Source organism: Amblyomma americanum, chromosome 9 (genome assembly GCF_052857255.1).
Source record: "Amblyomma americanum isolate KBUSLIRL-KWMA chromosome 9, ASM5285725v1, whole genome shotgun sequence".
Lineage (NCBI taxonomy): Eukaryota > Metazoa > Arthropoda > Arachnida > Ixodida > Ixodidae > Amblyomma > Amblyomma americanum.
The window spans coordinates 18,394,450-18,413,159 of record NC_135505.1 but is presented as its reverse complement, the minus strand read 5'-3'; the positions used below and the strand labels follow the sequence as shown (position 1 = coordinate 18,413,159).

Here is an 18,710-nt window from a genome sequence, read left to right as displayed (position 1 = left end):
TTACTCTTAGCCAACATTGTCCGCACACTAGCATGGCGAATGACTGTGAGCACGTCTAATGAGATTAACACCATATGCAAAGATGAAGATCCGAGGAAAGGTGCTAAAGCATTATGTTGCTTCAAGGTTCAGTGGTTGGTACAAATTGTGAGAAACGTTAAATAACAAAGGCCTTAATTTGCTAAAATGTTCAAAGCTGACTTGACAAAAAAATGTTTTCGCTATGTTATTAGCCACATGACAGAGTAACATTTAATAAAAATGTTGCTGCAACATTTGTTTTCTGTAAGGATTGCTGAGTAATGAGGTCAACTGTTAGATAACATTTTGACACAGACAATGGTTGGGCAATTTCTCCAAAGTGAGGTTGAACACCAGCTGAAAGTACAGTGCAAACATGATGAAAGCGCACAAGTTGAAAGCCGAATTTCCATCTGCCGTTTGGAAAGGAAACGAACCACAGAGAAAACAAAAAGCATGGGCAAACAAATCTGTGAATGCATTACAATGTAGCAGTTATATCTTTGGTACACAATCATCAATCAAAAACGCCAACTCCTTCATGGGTAACAAAAGCACAGACACAACAAAATATTGCTCATTGCAATGTTTAATTTAGTAGGTACCTATTGCGGCCCATTCATGCCTGCTCTTCCTGCAGATAAATGAAACACCGCAAAAAAGCAGCGCGCAGAAATAATTGCTGCAGTGAAAAGGAGGATGTGCACCCTCGATGCTGTTCCCACATCCTGAGTACGAAATAATAGGAGATTTTTTCTGGAAATATTCTGAAAAGACGAATTTTCTATCCATCGTTTACTTAGCTTGAACTTACACGACCCATTGTGTGCTCGGCAGCATTGACAAACAAGGGGGCAAGCCGGTAGGCACAGAAGACTGTAGAGCCTTGCTAACTTGCAAAAGATCAATGCTCAGAAAGAAAAAGCTGACAAAAAATGAGGAATTCCTTATTTACACTGTATTTTATACAATACTAAGAATGTGGCTAAGATATGACATAAACATTGTTTTTTTCTGTTCACATACAATCTTTCTAGCCTGTGCTAGCATATGACTGCGATGTAAACAATGAAACATGCCAGCACTGTACAATATGCTGTAACACTTATGAAATACTCCCCCTACAAGGCTACCGCATGCCTCTTACATGCGGTAAAGATTGTATCTGCCAAACTAGCTAGTCGGCGAGTTGAGACACCAAGCATCTGACACCTGGCGATGTGTAACTCCCATGTAATTAGAGTGATTGGAGATGCTCGTTTTTGATGGCATTTCAGTGGCTGGGTATGGATGGACCAGATATGAAGGGGAACAACTAGGCACCAACTTTTTAAGCAACATCACAATAACCAATGTGTCTTAGCTTTCCTTCTGTCTAAAAAGGAGTTTCATTTTATATGTTCTGTGTTCACATAACTGCTTGCATATGCACATTTTGGCTTGCTGGGAGGTGCTTTCCTCTGTTAAAGTACAGTTTTAACTCTGGCCTCAGCCCTTTGCGCCTTCTTAATTTTTTGCTAGTGTTCACCTTAAGTCACGTACCAACTCACGCTGATCTCTACTTTTTTACGTTTCCAGCTGTCACATCTTCTCTGCCTTCGTCGTGTCCATCACTGCATCGATGTTTTCAAGTCTGCTGTGTATAATCATTTTAATTAATCTGCCTACACATGTATTTATGTTAGTCACTCACTCCTCTCTTCGATGCCGATCGGTCCTGAGTGTAAATAAGTGAAATGGTAGTCTAATCTAGGTCCGAGCAATCATGCGTTATGTTCAGTTCATTTTACTATGCTGACTAGTAGAGACTGGAGAGAAAAAATCTGCTAAGTGGAGCTCGACATGCCTCTCGCCCCTACATTGGAAAGCAGCAAGCACCAAGGCATAGTAATCACTGACGACAACAGAACATGACTAGTATGAAGTAATTCAGTAACGTTCGGTACCACAGTGCATACTCGCTGCTCAGTAATTTATTACCTCATTAGACATTCTGCAAGGAGAGTGTACAATGATGTGTTTTCTTTGAACATGACACCACAGTACAATGACAATCATTAACCTTGTGCCAACACAACAGCAAATAAATTTCTGCCCAATAAATGCATTGCTTACAGTGCAACCAAGAGGTGAGAATGTGCCACCTCGACACATGTTTAGAAAATAAGCTCAAAAGATTAGTGACATTAAATTTGAGCAGACGGTAATTCCCCCCACCACCTCACTAAAAAAAATGAAAAAGGGTGCTCTTCTGACGGTACGTTTGTACGATGCGGCTGTAATATTTGCGACAGTTCAACTACGTGTGAAATTCAGATATAAATAATTAACGCCAAACATGCAGTTGAATGCGAGGCGCCAGAGCGCGGGCAAACAGTAATCGTCTTCAGGTATCCACTGGTGCCACGCCCTGAAGGCTGCTGCTCGGCGAATACCATTCATGGTCATGTTCACATCCAACAAGCTTGTCACAAAGAACACACAGGTGTTTATCATGATGCAGCAGCAGCTCATCATTGCTATTGGCCAGTGCTGAATTTTTTGGCGTGGTAAACGCAATCATCCTCCGAAACGCGCGTCGACTGTTATTCGCCAGATTCTTGCAGTCCCATGAGGGAGAGCAGCTTTTCCGTCGGCTTCAAGTCTCCTCTTTCGTGCAGGGCCACTGGCATTGTAACGCACATTCTGCATGATCGTTTCACTATGCACCGATGCCGCACGGGACAGCAAGCGCTTGTACACTCCAATGGAGTGTTCGGGCCACACACATACACATATTAAAGACACACAACGTGCAGGACGCACGCAGCGAACACGGAAGAACAAAAACCCATTCCAAAGCGCCTGTTCATTCATCTCCACACTGCGCTAACTTGGCACATGTTTCCGACTGCGGGTTTGGCTAGCGCTTCGACTTCGCCATGGCTAGCCATGGCCAATCTACGCAGCAGCTGGTGGTAATAACATAGAGTTTCTTATTATTAATAGTAAGAAACTCTGTGGGTAATAACGTTCATGCAACGAAAAGAAAAAGCTTAATATATCAAACCATTCAGGTTGTCAGCTAAAAAAACTAACGCAAAAATGAAATACATCTTGTATGTTTTGCCGTTGTGCGCCTTTGCGACATCAGCGACGTGAGAATGTACGCGAATACGCGAATGGCGCTATGAATTTCAAGTGTGCTCTGTAAATTGCAACTGGCGTGGCTGCGCCGCCAACTTGTAGACATGCTTGCAAAGGTAGTTGGTGCGAACAGTTGGAGGTTTAATCGACTGAAATTGCTCATGGAAAGTTGGCGGCACTGCATTCTTATTTTTTCTGTGCATTGCGAGTGACTTTGGCGGTAGCCGCTCGGCAACGTCTCCGGTTTGGCGAACTTGTGAGGTGAGCCTTTTGTTCTCAAATTCTGAAAACGGTTTTTTGTTTGTATTGTAGCCCTGCGTCTCGTCGCATGTTATGTTCATTATAACATCTGTACAAGGTGCACGTGCTTTCTCTCTCTATTTGAATGAACATTGGTCTATCCGGGTAAAGTTTTGGATTCAATTAAGCACGAACTGTCCATGTTGGTACTGCGTGTCGAATGTGTCTGGAGATGATTCTGCGCAGGAGATGGTCTTCTGATAATTTTTGAAGTACCAGATATATTCAAGAGTTTTGAAACCATTCATCACACTGAAACAACGTTGGAAAACTGTTTTGTGTTCGTGCATCTGCTGTCCTTAGACTTGAGTTTTCGGCAATCATTCGCATGGCTCCTTTGGATGTGGACTACTGTTGCTAGGGGTGCCTGGCAGCAGAGCTCCTGGTTACGCCCAGTGGGTCATCTGTTTGTCCATGTGCCGAGTACCAAAGATACCATTCCTGACTTTTTTTTCCCAGTCCATTAAGCTCATATTCCTTGGAAAGATTTACAGTATGTAATAAGGAAGTAAAAAATTGGTAACCTCTACATATTTCAGAACAGTTCAGAGAAATGCACATGCAGCATCAGTATTCTCTCGGTAGACTTTCTGAGACCTTGGGCTAAATCATTTGAAAGAAAAAGAGAAAATGAGGACAGGCTCGCAGAAAAGGCAAAAAGAAGGGGAGGGGGAGTGTGGGAGCCATGGTTCCGAGAAGTGACGTCAGGAGGTGCAGGGTGCAAGGTTAAAGTGTAACGATAAATAAATAAAGCAGGAAAGGAGGGGGAAATTATGGGTTGGGAAACCTCTCACCATGCGCAAAGCCTTTTCAAATAATTACGCCAATTCCGAAATGTACAGAGCTGGCCACGTTTAGTACAAACATTTGAGAGCGCGCGGCCGCACTCTTTAGAAGCCCACTGCGTGCGGCGCAGGCCCTCATCGCTGCAAAATGGCGCAGGAGGAGATGCATCTGGATGTGGTGCTTCGTGTCATCTGTTACACTTCGATGAGCGGCAATGTCAGACGCAGTGGCCCAAAGAGCAAAGCCACGTGATCGCGTGTTCTCACTAAGAGTGGACAACCCCGTACTTGAGAGATTCTAAGTTTCCTCTGTATATATTGACCCCAGACGAAAAGAAGTCTTGTCGAAACGTTGGCAAGCACCTGAGATTTTTCCTTCCCTTGTTCGCTTGGTGAGTGTCAAGAAACCATCTGCCTACTCTCTCTCTACCATGCACTCCACATCTTGTACGGTTATCATTGTATGTATACAAAAGTGATAAATGATGAAGGAAATCAAGGGATTTGTATTTGTATTGCTTAACGCTTACTTTAAAGCTACATCATGAGGGTATAGTTGAAAATGTGCTACGGGGCCTTGGTTGTGTGTCGTGACTGGTTTCTATATATCAGGGCTACTTGAGAGCCACCAGGAAACGCAGGCTTTTGAAAAGTCGTTCCTCAAATAAGAAAGCGTTTTCACTTTTACAGTGCAAATGTTATTAGCTGAAACTTCAATCATTGCAGGTCAGGGATTGGTATTTTTCAAATAACTAGCCTGAAGTTCAAAACCTGCACAAGAAACTTTTTAACTTCTTTCCTGCCTTAAAACCCAGTATTTATTTGTCGGTTTCCGCAAGCAGAGGTCTGTTTTATGACGCATACTTTTCACTACCTTGCGTGAAAATTGTGCAGTACAGGCTCACCATAAAACTAGGGGTATAGTATACAAACTGCTTGTATGCAACTACTTTGCGTTAGAGCATGCATAGCATGGTCTTAAACTCGGATTGTTTACATTTGCGACTGGTTCATAAAAGGCCTATTCTGGCAAAAGACATTCAGAAAAATTGTCTTCCTCTGAATGCTTCTAAGGATAACTTTAGTTCATTAAGGAAAATGTATATTGGCGAGATCTCTTAAAGGCATGACGGTTCATATTAGCTCTTGTTATCTCACAGTATTTAGTTTTGTGCCTCCAGCATCACTGACTTGCATCATATGATAAACGGAGTAGTAAAATGCTCGCTATTAGTTTAAACCACAACTCATCATGGGGCTGTGCACCTTTTGTTGTGTTGCTTGAAATGTACTTATGTATGAAACAATTTCAGCTACACTTCACATGATTCAAATTCCACCAGAAGAAGGGCTGCAACACAACATTGCTGACTAGCTGTTGCTTTCCCAGCACATACCATGCCATAACAGCACGTAGCAGGTAAGATATGAACAAAAACAGTGCATGTATATGTTCCGCACATGCATTTTGTGTACTACCAACACTATGGCATGATTAACTGATGTCATGTAAGAGAGAGCACACAAATCATTTTTTGTATATATTGCAGCATGTTTATTTCAAGTTTTATCCTGGCCATTAAAACGACCCATTGTATCACCGCTGGTTACCCGATGGCAATGGGGATCGAACTCTGCACCTCCCGCTTGCGAGGCAGATGTTCAAACCACTAGGCCACCCCTGCGGTCCCCCAATGATGTTGCTTACACCAGGTGCTGTTAAAGCCCCGGTATGTATGTTAAATGCTTTTTAGAAAGCCATTCAGTTCCAAAGTACCATTTCATCTGTATAGCAAAACCACAGTTCAGCTAGCTAGACAAACCTGCTGCATACAATCCAGCAGAGGGATTGTACATACATGCTTCATTAGGAAAACATAAAATCAAGCAGAGCCTGCCCTTCATGGTGCATAATACCCTGATTTTGAGCAATGATCAAGATGGGAGATGGTCATTTAATTGAACACTTGCATGTTACATTCGTAGAATCGAAAAGACAAATATTATTGCAAAATCTACAAGCAGTGTTTATTCTTGGAGAAAACATGTCATGAAAAAAGCGTTGGATTAGTTATGGCGCACCTTGTATGGTGAAAGGGCCTCCCACTTTTTGAAAGGCTTAATTTTGGAATAACGACAGCGTTTAGGCTAGTTGGGTAACAATGCTTAGATAGTGGATGCGCTCAAAAAGACACTGGAAGTAAGCACACTGTGTGGCCATCTCTTTCTGTATCCTTTTCTTTTTAGCGCTTTCACGATCTAAACTTAATTTTGCAAGAGAGCAAGCAAAATAGATATTTAACTTTTAATAATTAAAGATAAAAGATCATGTTTCATTGTGTTGCTTAAAGTGTACATTGTATCGCTATTGCTGTATTGCAGCACTTCCGCCGTGGCATTTCATTGCAGTCTCTTGACCTTTGTTTATATAATAGGCTGTCCTTTTTTGCATTCGAGTGCAACGCTTTAGAAGTTACCTTAGAGTTGCGTGGTAGCGAACTCTCAGATTAAGGGTTTGCATTATTACGCCAGCACAACTTGCTAAGTTTTTCACTGCAGTCTTGTTACTAGAACAGCCTCTTGAAAGTATTCAGCCTGGTGGTCATTGAGGGTTACTGTTCACATATCAAAATGCCGGATCAGCTGTATACTCTTTACAGCTACCACAACTAAGGTACATTTCATGACATGCTGGCGCACAAGTGCTCGAGCACCATACTGGGGATTTGGATGAAACAATCGTCAAATGTGTGCACGGTATCACGCTGTTTTGTTCCAGTTGTGGAGAGGTTTTCTTTTCATATTTTTTCTGTCAAACATTCAATTTTTGGGCAATTTGTGATTGCCTTTATCTTGTGTTCTCTTTGTTGTTGAGGTTTAGTTTTTGTTGCACAAGCGCTTCACTCTATTACTTTTCAGTATTATATAAAATTTGTAGGGCACACCATGAAGAATAAAATTTGTACTTCATTAATCTGCATCTGTTTAAGTTCTTCATTGTTGCTATAGAAACTAAGTTGAGACAGCTTGTATTTTAGCTCTGGTTAGCATTTTTAGGAGAGCCTCATTAACATAAACACATGACCAACACAAACAGGGTATTATTGTTTGTGCAATGAAAAACAGTTTTAAAATATTTATTAACAGCTGTCAGTGTAGGACTGGCCTAAAATGCTTTGTGCTCTATGTAGCTATTATCTGAGGCAGGATAAATTAATCTGCACCTGCAGCCTGATACCGCCAAAATGCCAATTCTTGGGTGAACTTATGTGATTTTTTTTGTCACTGAACAAACTTTCATCTTGAAGCATGGAACTTGAGCTGATTCTAAACAGCTCGAGTGTAGCGAATTTCAATTTTCCTCAACGCTAAGTTTACATTCACCTCAGGACAATGACCTCTTCTAGTTTAATTATCTGTGTCTTGCACCAAATGCAATGCACACTATCCTCAGAAATTTCCAAACCTTATCTAGCCAGCTTATAATCAGCTATCTCCTGCTATATTTTTCTTCGGGTGAAATTCATTTTGTTGCAGTACAATGCACAAGGTGTTTCCTGGCGTGGTGCTCGGCTTATCTGGAATGAAATGCTTGGGAAATGGGTCTCTGATCTCACCTTGAATAGACTAAATTAACTTGTGATAGGACACTTTTTGGCCAGAGATGCCCTTGTGCCAATAAAATCCCTCAATGTCATTCTGTTGCCCTACGATACTATTGGTGATTCATTCTCTGCATTGTATGCCCTGGCCAGGTCCTTTTTTCTTTTAATTTCTGCCAGAATATTAACAACTTCTCTGTTCATCCCTGTTTTGGTTTCTCTCGGTCAGTTATGCTATTATAAATTATAACCATTTTATTGAAAACCTATTTTGGGCTCAATGGCATCAAGTTTTCCACTCTGCACAATGATATATATGGTTGGTCTTTTATGTCTTTACCTTTGTGGTAATGTTTATTTTCTGCTCACTGTCTAAACAACTTTATTTGCCTAGCATATCCTAAGCCCTTCTATTCCTATCTTGCTTCCCCCTTGCTCTTTTTCTTTTCAGTCATTCATCCTCTTTCCTTTACACCGGCCATTGCTCAAAAGGTTGCTGTGGGAACGACAGCCAGCACTGGGCCCTTTTTCTCATGGAACCCGCACTGATACTATTAACACTAATAGTACTGTATAAGTATTTTTGTGATGCTGCATTTTTTGTTATTTATGAAGTAGTTGTTTGAGGCAATGGTAGCAGTGTTGGATATTACAATATATCATGCATATATCTTGCATGCAATATATCATTGTGTTCACTATTACATCACCCTCTATTTCTTTCAGTTCAGTCATTTGGCTATTGATATTTTGTGCTTCTTTCCTAGTTTAGTCCACTCAGTCTAAAACTGCTCTTTGTGTCGCAGGTAGAATCTACAATGAATGCTGCTCTGTGTGCTGTAAGCAGGAGGCAGTGTTAAATGGACCCATTAACGTTCCTTGGAATTGAAAAGCCTTTGCCGTATTATGCGCTGAACCACGAATGTGAAGAGTAAAATATCATGTCTTGGATTTCGGCAGAGGTGAGCCATCGCGGTGAATTTACCAGCGCGAAAGACAGGGATGAGAAAGGAGACAATACAGGCGCTGACTCACGACTAAATTTTATTGACGTGAACAGGGAATATATCAAAAGCCAAGCAACACCATAAACCACGCAGTTACAGATAAGCATACAGGACAACATGAGTCAAAAATCGCCCTCAACATTTCCCTGATCGAGATAGTCTAACTCATTGCGTGTTAACACGATAGACAACACACTCACACATTCGTCACGGAGTCATAAGATGTATCTAGCCTCGATAATCTCCCATTTATTCTCTGAATTTACTGCCAAAATGCGTGTTGCCAAAAGGAAAGGGTACCAGCTTTCACATCCCCTGCAATGTACAGCAAAGTTAGCCCAACCACCTAGCCAAGCCCTACCCTCTTGTGTTCCTGTAGTCTAACATTCATACACCTTCCAGTTGCACCTACGTAAACCAGACCACAAGATAATATCTGACACCACATTCATTTTACAAGGAACATATACATTTCACCCTACACGTGTACTTTTCACAAGACACATTCACAGAATTATTCTTAAAATTTTACATTATTTAGACAACTTATTAGGGGACGAGAAAGCCACTTTGGCATCATACCTTCTGGCCACATTTTTAAAAATGTTCGACAATCTATGTACATACGATAACACAACTGGTCCTTTGGCATCTCGCTGGCTGGCCCCAGCCTGATTGTGCTAGTCACCGCGAAACTATCTCAACTTCTTTAAAAATTTATCATATGCTCTTGCAGTAACAAGGTTGGCAGATCCTGCGTTCGTTAACCTTAAAATCTACTCTTGGAAACTGGTCGTCACGCTGTGAAAGCATAATTTCATCAATTCTGAGTCCACCCTAGAAAGTGCAATGCTATCTTTCACTAGCTTGGAATGGTCGACATGTAGCTAGGTAGCAGCTTACACTCTTAGGTGAATATCGCCAGCGCGCAGGAAGTGTGCAGATCATAAAGGTAAGGTCCAGAAACCACAGCTCTTTTTCTCGGGACATTTGCCCCATGGTAAACCTGAGATAAAAGCCTTGCTCATTAAACAACTCGAGAATATGTACAAGTCCCAAACTATCACAGCCTTCATAAAACACCAGAAAATCATCGACATAGCAAAAGATTTTTTCCCCAGCCCATGCACGTTCTTGACAATTATTCTATCCTCCCTACTCAAGAAAATATCGCTTAGCACAAGGCCAACCTTCGAACCACTACACATTCCAGATTTTAGAACACATACCGCACTGCGCTATTCTACAAACATGCTCTTCAAATAAATGCTATTCAGTAACATGCTCTCCTGATAAATTTCAGAAAAGGGTTCATGCAAAATTGTCACTGGTTATTTGCAAAAGCATGTGTCTACTTCGCGTCTTGAAGATCCATGTCTTGAAACTCAATTAGCAGTGTGGTTGAGTTTTTTAAGAATGACAATCCAGCGGATTGTCTTGCGATTAGTGTCGATGTAGAACTATTTTATTCTATCCCGTATGAAGATCTCGAGAAAAGTTTATGAATGTGTATATTGGAGCACAACGATTAGCTTGTGTTTAGGAACGGGTGTGTAATACGTCTTTTTTGGCACTTGCCTCCTTTTATTTGAAGTGAAGAGCATGTTTGTGGAGTATGGCAGTGCGGCATATGTTCAAAGCACTGCTACATGTATCGATTCGAAGGTTGCCCCTGTGCTAAGCAATCTTCTCTTAAGCAGGGTGGATGGAATGATTGCCAAGAAATTGCATGGGCTGGGGGGAAATCTCTCGCTACGTCTATGATTTTCTGGTATTTTACAAAGGTTGCGATAGTGTGAGACCTGTACAAATTGTGAAGTTGTTTAAGGAGCAAGGCCTCTGTCTTAAGTTTACCTTGGAGAAAATGATCCGACAAAAAGAACTGCGGTTTCTGAACCTTACCTTGATGTTCTGCACACGTCATATGTGCTAGCGATATTAACCCAGGAGTGTTAAGCAGCCCCTTGACTGTTGGTCGAACGATTCTAAGCTAGTGAAAGATAGCATTGCGTCGTCAAGTCTAGGCTCGGTATTGGTGAAGCCACGCTTTCACAGCGTGCCAATTGGTTTCCAAGAGAAGATTTTAAGGCTAATGAAAGCATGATTTCTCAACCATGCTTTTGCAGAAGCGTGTGATAAATTGTTAAAGCTGAGCGTATAAGATTGGGCAAGTTGGTAAGACATGCTAGAGGTAAGAATAGCACAGCATCAAGTAACGAGGACAACAGGAGAGCGCACCCACGCACAAGCGCCAACCTTGGAGCGCATACAGACTCCAGGAGCGCGTACTTGACATTCAGCGTTGGCAGCCAAGGATCGGGCTCGTTCAATCTTTAGCGTTGAAATCTACGTTTACTCGTATCCTTGACTGTCAACGCTGAATGTCAAGCACGCGCTCTTGGATTCTCTATCTGCTCCAAGGTTGGCACTTGTGCGTGGGTGTGCTTTCCTGCTGTCCTCGTTACTTGATGCTGCACCATTCTTCCCTTTAGCATGTTAAAGCTGAAACCCCTTCGCAGGGACTGGCACGATCAGGCCGGGGCCAGCCAGCGAGATGCCAAAGGACTGACTGTGTTACTGTACATACATAGATTGTCAAAAAATTTGAGAACTGTGGCCATAACGTATGCCGTAAAAATGGTGTTGTCGGCCTCTAATAAGTTGTCTACAATCTGTAAAATTTTTAAAGATTTTGTGAATTTCGTTAGGGAAGAGCACATGTGCCGAGTGAAACGTGGCAACATATATTTGCCTTGCAAAATTTATGTGGTGTGTCGGATATCATTATCATGTGGTTGGGTTTATGTTGGTGAAACTGGAATGTGCATCAATGTAAGCCCCGCCGCGGTGGCTCAGTGGTTAGGGCGCTCGACTACTGATCCGGAGCTCCCGGGTTCGAACCCGACTGCGGCGGCTGCGTTTTTATGGAGGAAAAACGCTAAGGCGCCCGTGTGCTGTGCGATGTCAGTGCACGTTAAAGATCCCCAGGTGGTCGAAATTATTCCGGAGCCCTCCACTACGGCACCTATTCTTCCTTTCTTCTTTCACTCCCTCCTTTATCCCTTCCCTTACGGCGCGGTTCAGGTGTCCAAAGATATATGAGACAGATACTGCGCCATTTCGTTTCCCCAAAAACGAATTATTATTATTATTATCAATGTAAGACTACAGGAGCACGAGAGGTATTTGGATATCGGCACGGGTTCTAACTTTTCTGCACATTAAAAGGGATGTGAGGGCTTCTAGCCATTCCTTTCGGCAACACGCATTTTGGAGCTACGTTCAGAGCAGATAAACCGGAAAATTATCGAGGCTAGGCACATCTTATGACTCGGTGACGAATGTGTGAGTGTGCTGCCCTTAGCGTTAACACGCAGCGGGTTGGACTGTGTAGATGAGATCAATGTTAAGGGCAATCTTTTACTTATGTTGTGATGTATCTTATGTGTAATTGTGTAGTTTGTGGTGTTTGCCTTTTCTATATACTCCCTGTTCACTTTAATAAACTTCAGTTGCGAGTCACTGCCTGTTTTATTTCCTTTCCCGTCCCTGTCTCGTGCCGATAGACTCAAATACTTGTAGAGTAGATTCACTAAATTGTGTACTTGCAGAGGCTTCTGAAAAAAAAACAGGAATTTTGTTTCCTTTATGCAGATGAAAGGTTGGAATTTTTTTACTGAAATGTTGCAGCATGAAATTCTATGCGGAAAGGCAAAACCCACTAAATTATACATTTTGTGTGCAAGGGTGCCGATGCCTGCATGCCACTGAAAACATTCGTCTAGGTTATCTAGCTGGCGTTCTTCTTCCTTGCGCGACATTTTCTGAAATAATACTTTGTCAGATGTATATCAAGCAGAATTTCTAAGAACATATTAATTACACCAAATTTGGTGATCATATATGACATAATTCAAAGCGTAATGACCATTGGTATTTTTTAGTCTGGGGCACTCCAATGTGAAGTACATAGTATATAGTAAAATTAAATATGACCAGTCTAACATAAACAAAAACTATTTTTTTAGAGAAAAATTTTGCTACCAAAGTGCTGGAGTGACATAGCATGATGAAGACGTGGACAGTGTGCTGTATTCATGATGGCACGAGAACTTGCGTACAGTGCTTCAGCAATTGGTGAGTACCTTGGTGCTGTTCTTCTGCTTATGTAGCCAAATTATGTTTTTAATCTAAGAGTGAATCTAAAAACTTAAGCAAAAATTGAGTAGTATTAAGATATTCTTGCACCAGATACCACTGTGAGAATTGGTTATTAATGATGTGTCTCACTTGTACCCTTGTCTGCTGAATATAGTAAGCACAGCTTTCGAGCTGAGTGCCTCCGATGTATATAAAAAAAATGGCCACTGGGCTGCTCCACGACGCGTGGAGCCGCCAAGTGTAGCACATTCAGGCTTCAAGGAGTGGAGAATGAAGGCAGTAAATAATTTAAGAGTTCAAAACACAGCACAAACCACCGGACCAGGAAGCTGACAGAACACACCGACCCTGATGACACACTTTGCATGAAGGATGTTATAAAGTTGCCTGTCATGTAATGCAAGATGGAGGTCGCACAGAACGGGTGTTAAACGAGTTGATGCAGACACTTTCTGTCATTACGTAGTACTCACTGTAGAACTCGAGAAACAAGCAAAGGTAACAGCTGAGCATTGCCAGACTCTTGTGCTTTCCTCCGCAAGCAATCTGGAATTGCACTTCTTAGAAATCTTTTATGCTTTCGCTTGACATATTCATCATTGCTGCATGTGGCGAGAAAAAGTACATGCCCTTGATGTCAAGTGACAGTGCACTCACAGGGACGGTAGCAGATCACTGAGGTGGTGTGATATATCTACAGGGCACCTCATGAGAAGTTCTTAGGCTTCAGAACACAGAGCCTTTGCAGAAATTCTGTCAAAGTTTGTTGCCACATGGATCTCTTCGTAATCAATGACCCTAAAAGACGAGCCTTCCTTTAGTGTCACAAAAGGCCTAGGATATGGGTCTTTTTGCTTCTCCATTAGGGCCAAAATGTTTGCTAGCTAGATCAGTAAAAAAACGTATCACCGCTGTTCAAGAAGCAGAAAGACTCATGCCATCATCCTTCTTTTGCATCAGACAAATGAGGACGCTTCGTCTTTCTGGGTCATCATTTTGAAAAGGTTTACATGGCAACGGCCTTAGGATAAATTTCTGCAAAGAGCCCTTTTTGGATACTTGAGCATCTGTTCCTCGCGAGGCACACTGCAGAGATATTGGATTGCCTTAGTGTGCTGGAACCGGTACGTGTGACTGCATTTTCACTGACATCAGATATTAGTACATTATCTTGCACATGCTCAGATAATAGAAACTATGAGTGAAAACATGCGGTTTGGGGAAAGTGCGCTTCCTGGGGTCCTATTTCAAGTTTGTGTCATAATAAAAAGCGTCATTACATGCCGAAACGGGCACACCTGATTGGACGAAACGCCGCAACCGGAAGTGGCGGTTCGGATGCAGCGAAAAGGGTAGAAGAAACCGGATGGTGACGTCAAACATATAGCACATAGCGTACGCAGCAGATGCTCGACAGCCAACATGGCGGCGTGCTCTGAAGTGGAGCCTCTCGCTTCGAAGTGAACTCGTCGATGTTACTGTGTTTTTCGGCCCGAGAACTGGACATAAACTTGGTACGGGACTTTCGCTTCGTCTTGTCTTGCCTATGACAAATTGGATGGACGGTAAATTCGGCAAGTGTCCGGCCTTTTGCAGATGTTACCAATGTTCCTTGCTCGCTAAGTTGTGCATTGAGTACTATATACAGAAAGGCACCTGCATTGAATTTTATCTGGCACCCGTCCTGAGCTACTTTTTATTTGCACAAAATGATAGACAACCGTAAAGACTTTCATGCGCACAGTGCCACCCGGGTAAGCGCATTTTGTCTGCTTCTTTCTGGACCTGTGGTTTTTACTGTTTACTCTTATGAGAAATGAATTTTGGGCAATAAATTATAACGGGTTGGTTCTCAGTGCATGACTTTTGTAAGCTTCTACGAAAGCCGATTGTTCAATATCGGATGTTTAAAATATATTTGTGAAATTTATATTTGGTTTTGTGTGACTACTAAATGAGGATTTTTTTATGCTTTTCAGATGCATCCGACAGCAATGTGCAGATGTACAATGTGTTTTGTTTGCCATCAAAATAAAACGTATGTACTTATACTCACCCAAACACTTACCACTTTTTCATTCTAAGCTGCATTCTTAGTACGTATGCAATACAGAATATGCGTAAAGGAAAGCCTTGTACATATTACTTATATCTTCGGCACCTGGTCGGCTATATCTGCACTGAACATTGTGGGCAGAAGATATTCGAAGACGCTTGATCATGTGCTACAGAAAGTACATAATTACAATATAGATAATTTCCGCTCTAGATGAAATGACTTCCGAGTGAACGGAGGACGTATGCATACACATTGCGGAAACTTTAATAATAACAAAGCAGAAGCATTCGTTGTGAAAAAACGATTTCGTCCTCGTGCATGGCTTAACTTTCCGTTATAAAGAATGTGACAGTCGTCACACGGAGTCTGTTTATGACATTTAGTCCGTACCTCATGTTGCGGAAAACCCTCCGGCAACGCATTACCAGCTGGTTTCTCTGTACTGCGGAGCTTTTTTCTTTACAGTGTACCGGGAAGCCCCAAGGGCTGTTAGACCTCTCAACAACGCCAGTGGGGATAAGTTCGTGTAAGGCGCTGTCCAGTACTTTTCTCTTAGCCAAGCTAATTGGTCTAGGATTGCACTTCCAAGGCAGTGCGTCACCCGTGTCTATTCGGTGCCTAACTAAGGTAGTGAGGCCCGGGCGGTCAGTGAAAGTCGCGTAGTACTCGTAGATAAGTGATGACAACCGTGCCTTCTCCCTCTCCGTCACGCTGTTCACTTCCGACAACAAGAAGTGCGCTGACCATCCCTGCGCGGCGGAGCAGTTTTCTACCGCGGCACCCTTCTCTCTGCCCTCTCTCTCAGCGGCAATGGTCCGCTCGCCTCCTGGATCTCGGGCTGGCGGAGTGGATTTGTCACGGTATCCCCCGCTCGCGCCGCGTTCGGAGTCTGAATCCGCCTTTTTTCACGACGCGACTGCGCATGCGCCCATCCCCTGGCGGCGGTTTCGCGAAACATATTGGAAGTGTCGTGCGCTCCACCCGAGACCGGCCGTGGACGGTGGAAGTTCAATGCATTTATTTCAACTCGAGGTTGAAGGCCCCCAGGCGTAAAAGCTGTTCTACGACAGCTTGAAAGGTGCCTGGGGGCCCATACAAGGCAGCAGTGGTTACAAACTAAATTACAGTGTAAGTACATATCTTCAAACAATCATTCGAACAACTATACAGTACAATTATTAACAAAACAATCGTTGTTAATGAGAATGTCAGGTGATCGGCGTTCGGCCCTCAATTCTTCCGAAACATCAGAAAACATAGCGGAATTGACATACAATACAAAATTAGCATGATTATTGTAGACAGGTTGTTTAGTGGGTTACAAAATACTGTCGCAGTTGTTTTTTACTGTAGGTCTCGAAATATACATCCTTCTTTTCATAATCGCTCAGAAGAAATGGAAGTAGGTACTGTAGGGACTGACAGAGATAATCGGTACGGCGGTGTGGTACAAACCATCTGTCACAACTGTGAGTACGACCATCGCTTTTTTGTTTACGTAAACTTGCGATGTTCTTTAAAAACGTTTGAAGGGCATTATTTGCGTAAATGAAAGTGTGCAGCAAACGAAATTCTAGATAATGTTTGCTTTTATTATTTTATACCTCACAAACAATTCTTCTGTCGGATGGTAGTACGATACATTAGCAATATTACGAAGAGATTTCTTCTGTAGAAGGAAAATTGCGTTAATGTTACTAATCGTTGTTGTTCCCTAAACAAGCGAGCAATAGTTTAAATGTGACGTGAATAATGCGTGGTAAATGTGAACCTGTAAACAAATCGGCTTTCTACGCGGTGTGCGTTGCTGCAGCCGTCGGGCGTTCAGCGCGACGCATTTGGCGATGCCTACGACATGTGTTGCATACGGCTGCAATGCCCAATATGTAAAGGGAAGAAAACTCGGACTTTTTCGCTTTCCGAACGCTTCCCGGGACCGCCTTCGACGCGGAGCGTGGACAGAAGCAGTTCGCCGGCTCGACGATCGTGGCCGCTCTTGGGCACTGCCAAGCACGTCAAGACTGCGGGAATCACTTTGTGACAGGTACGGACGAGGTACTGTGGTTAAATTCGTGTGCAGTCTATCACAAAGTGTTTTATTCATGGGCACGAAGGCCTCGAATGTCACCGAAGCACCCAGACTTCGTTCCGACGCTTTTTGCTTTCTCAAGCAAGAAGGCCGAATGGGCAAGTGCTGTGAGCCGCTTTCAACGCGCGATCGAGCGGACAACGAAAAGAAGCTACGAGAGCATTCACGCATGGTGCTAAAATTTTGTTGTAATCTCCTATGGAAATTTCCTTGTTTATGCCACTACACCCTGGCCAATCCCCCGGTGTGGGCATGAGCCATGTATTAAGAGGCAGAAGAAGAAGAAGGTGCGTTATGCGTGCGTTCGCATCATATCCATGATGAAGAGCGCTGCGTGGTATCGCCGGAATGACTCAATGTGCGCCCCTCGCGCTCGTCTTTATGGACGCGCATGCTTGTTTAACCTATGCAGCGGTGTGCTGTGGGAAAACACAGTGAAATGCTAGCATAGCTGCCATGTTGCGAGTACGCTTGTGCTTTCATAGCTCGTGTAGCTATTCTGCAGCGCTTAAGCACAACGATTGCTTGTGAAAACTGTTGTCCCCAGTCGTTTTCTGTACTACGGCGTGCACGATGTAGTATCCACCTTTCATGAATGGCAGGCATATACAGCGGAAAACGGCAACCTCACTTATCGGGGATACTTCATTGAACACTATGTTCCGAATGTAGCCTTCATCTCTGAAGCGGCGGCCCTTTCTCAGCTGGTGTTCGCATCGCATGCCGGATGATCGGAGGTACTGAAGAATTTGCTCTTCGGTGGGCACTGCAGCCTGCCTCGGACTTCGCACCCAGCCATCAGTCAACCCTAGAAATCCTCCAGGTACCAGGTGCTGCCCAGGACAAGCCATCGTCGACAGATTCCAACAAAACGTGCTCCGGAGCGGCACTCAGTCCGGCCGGGTTGGGCGCGCAGTACCCTACCAGTGAGCTTCCAGCGTTGTACGCGAGGTGGCAGCACAGGAAAATGAAAAAGGCGGATTGTCAGCGACGCCGCGGGCGCTTTCGCGAAAGGCTTCAAGGCGCCTGACACACGTGTGCTCCCAGTAGCCTCCGCTGCTGATGTCTATCACAATACCTGTCTTGGCTAGGAAGTCTCGTCCAAGAATTACAGGAACGGATAAACAGGGAAGATGAACGAGGCGTTGACGCCGCACGCGTCTTTCCCAGCGAACCACTATCCTAGCTGCACCGCTTGATTGCGCTGTGCCGCTCGCGAGGCGAAAAGTGGTATAGCACTCTCTCAACCGGGTTTTGTTCTCGCGGAGATGGTTTTACACCTCGTCACCGAAAAAGGAAGCGCTTGCTCCTGTATTTAGTAACGCGGTGAATTTCTTTCGAGCTATCGTTAGCTCAATGAACGGCGCTGACAGGTCAACAGAACTTCCTACGATGCATGCGAAAGGCGCTGGCAAACCGGGGTTTTCTGTGTACGCCGCGCGGGATCGAAGGTCGACCATCGGCGACTTTGGCCGCTTTCCGACCGCGTTTGGTCACGGGCGGGAGAGCGGCCACACTCGCGGGCGGAGTGCCCCGGCTGGTCGCAACGGTAGCAACGTT

The 18,710-nt window shown here is 43.5% G+C and overlaps 1 pseudogene; it reads right to left on the bottom strand.

The window, feature by feature from the left end:
- LOC144105192 (uncharacterized) overlaps window positions 1-18,710 on the bottom strand; it is a 125,435-nt pseudogene that overhangs the window by 18,589 nt on the left and 88,136 nt on the right.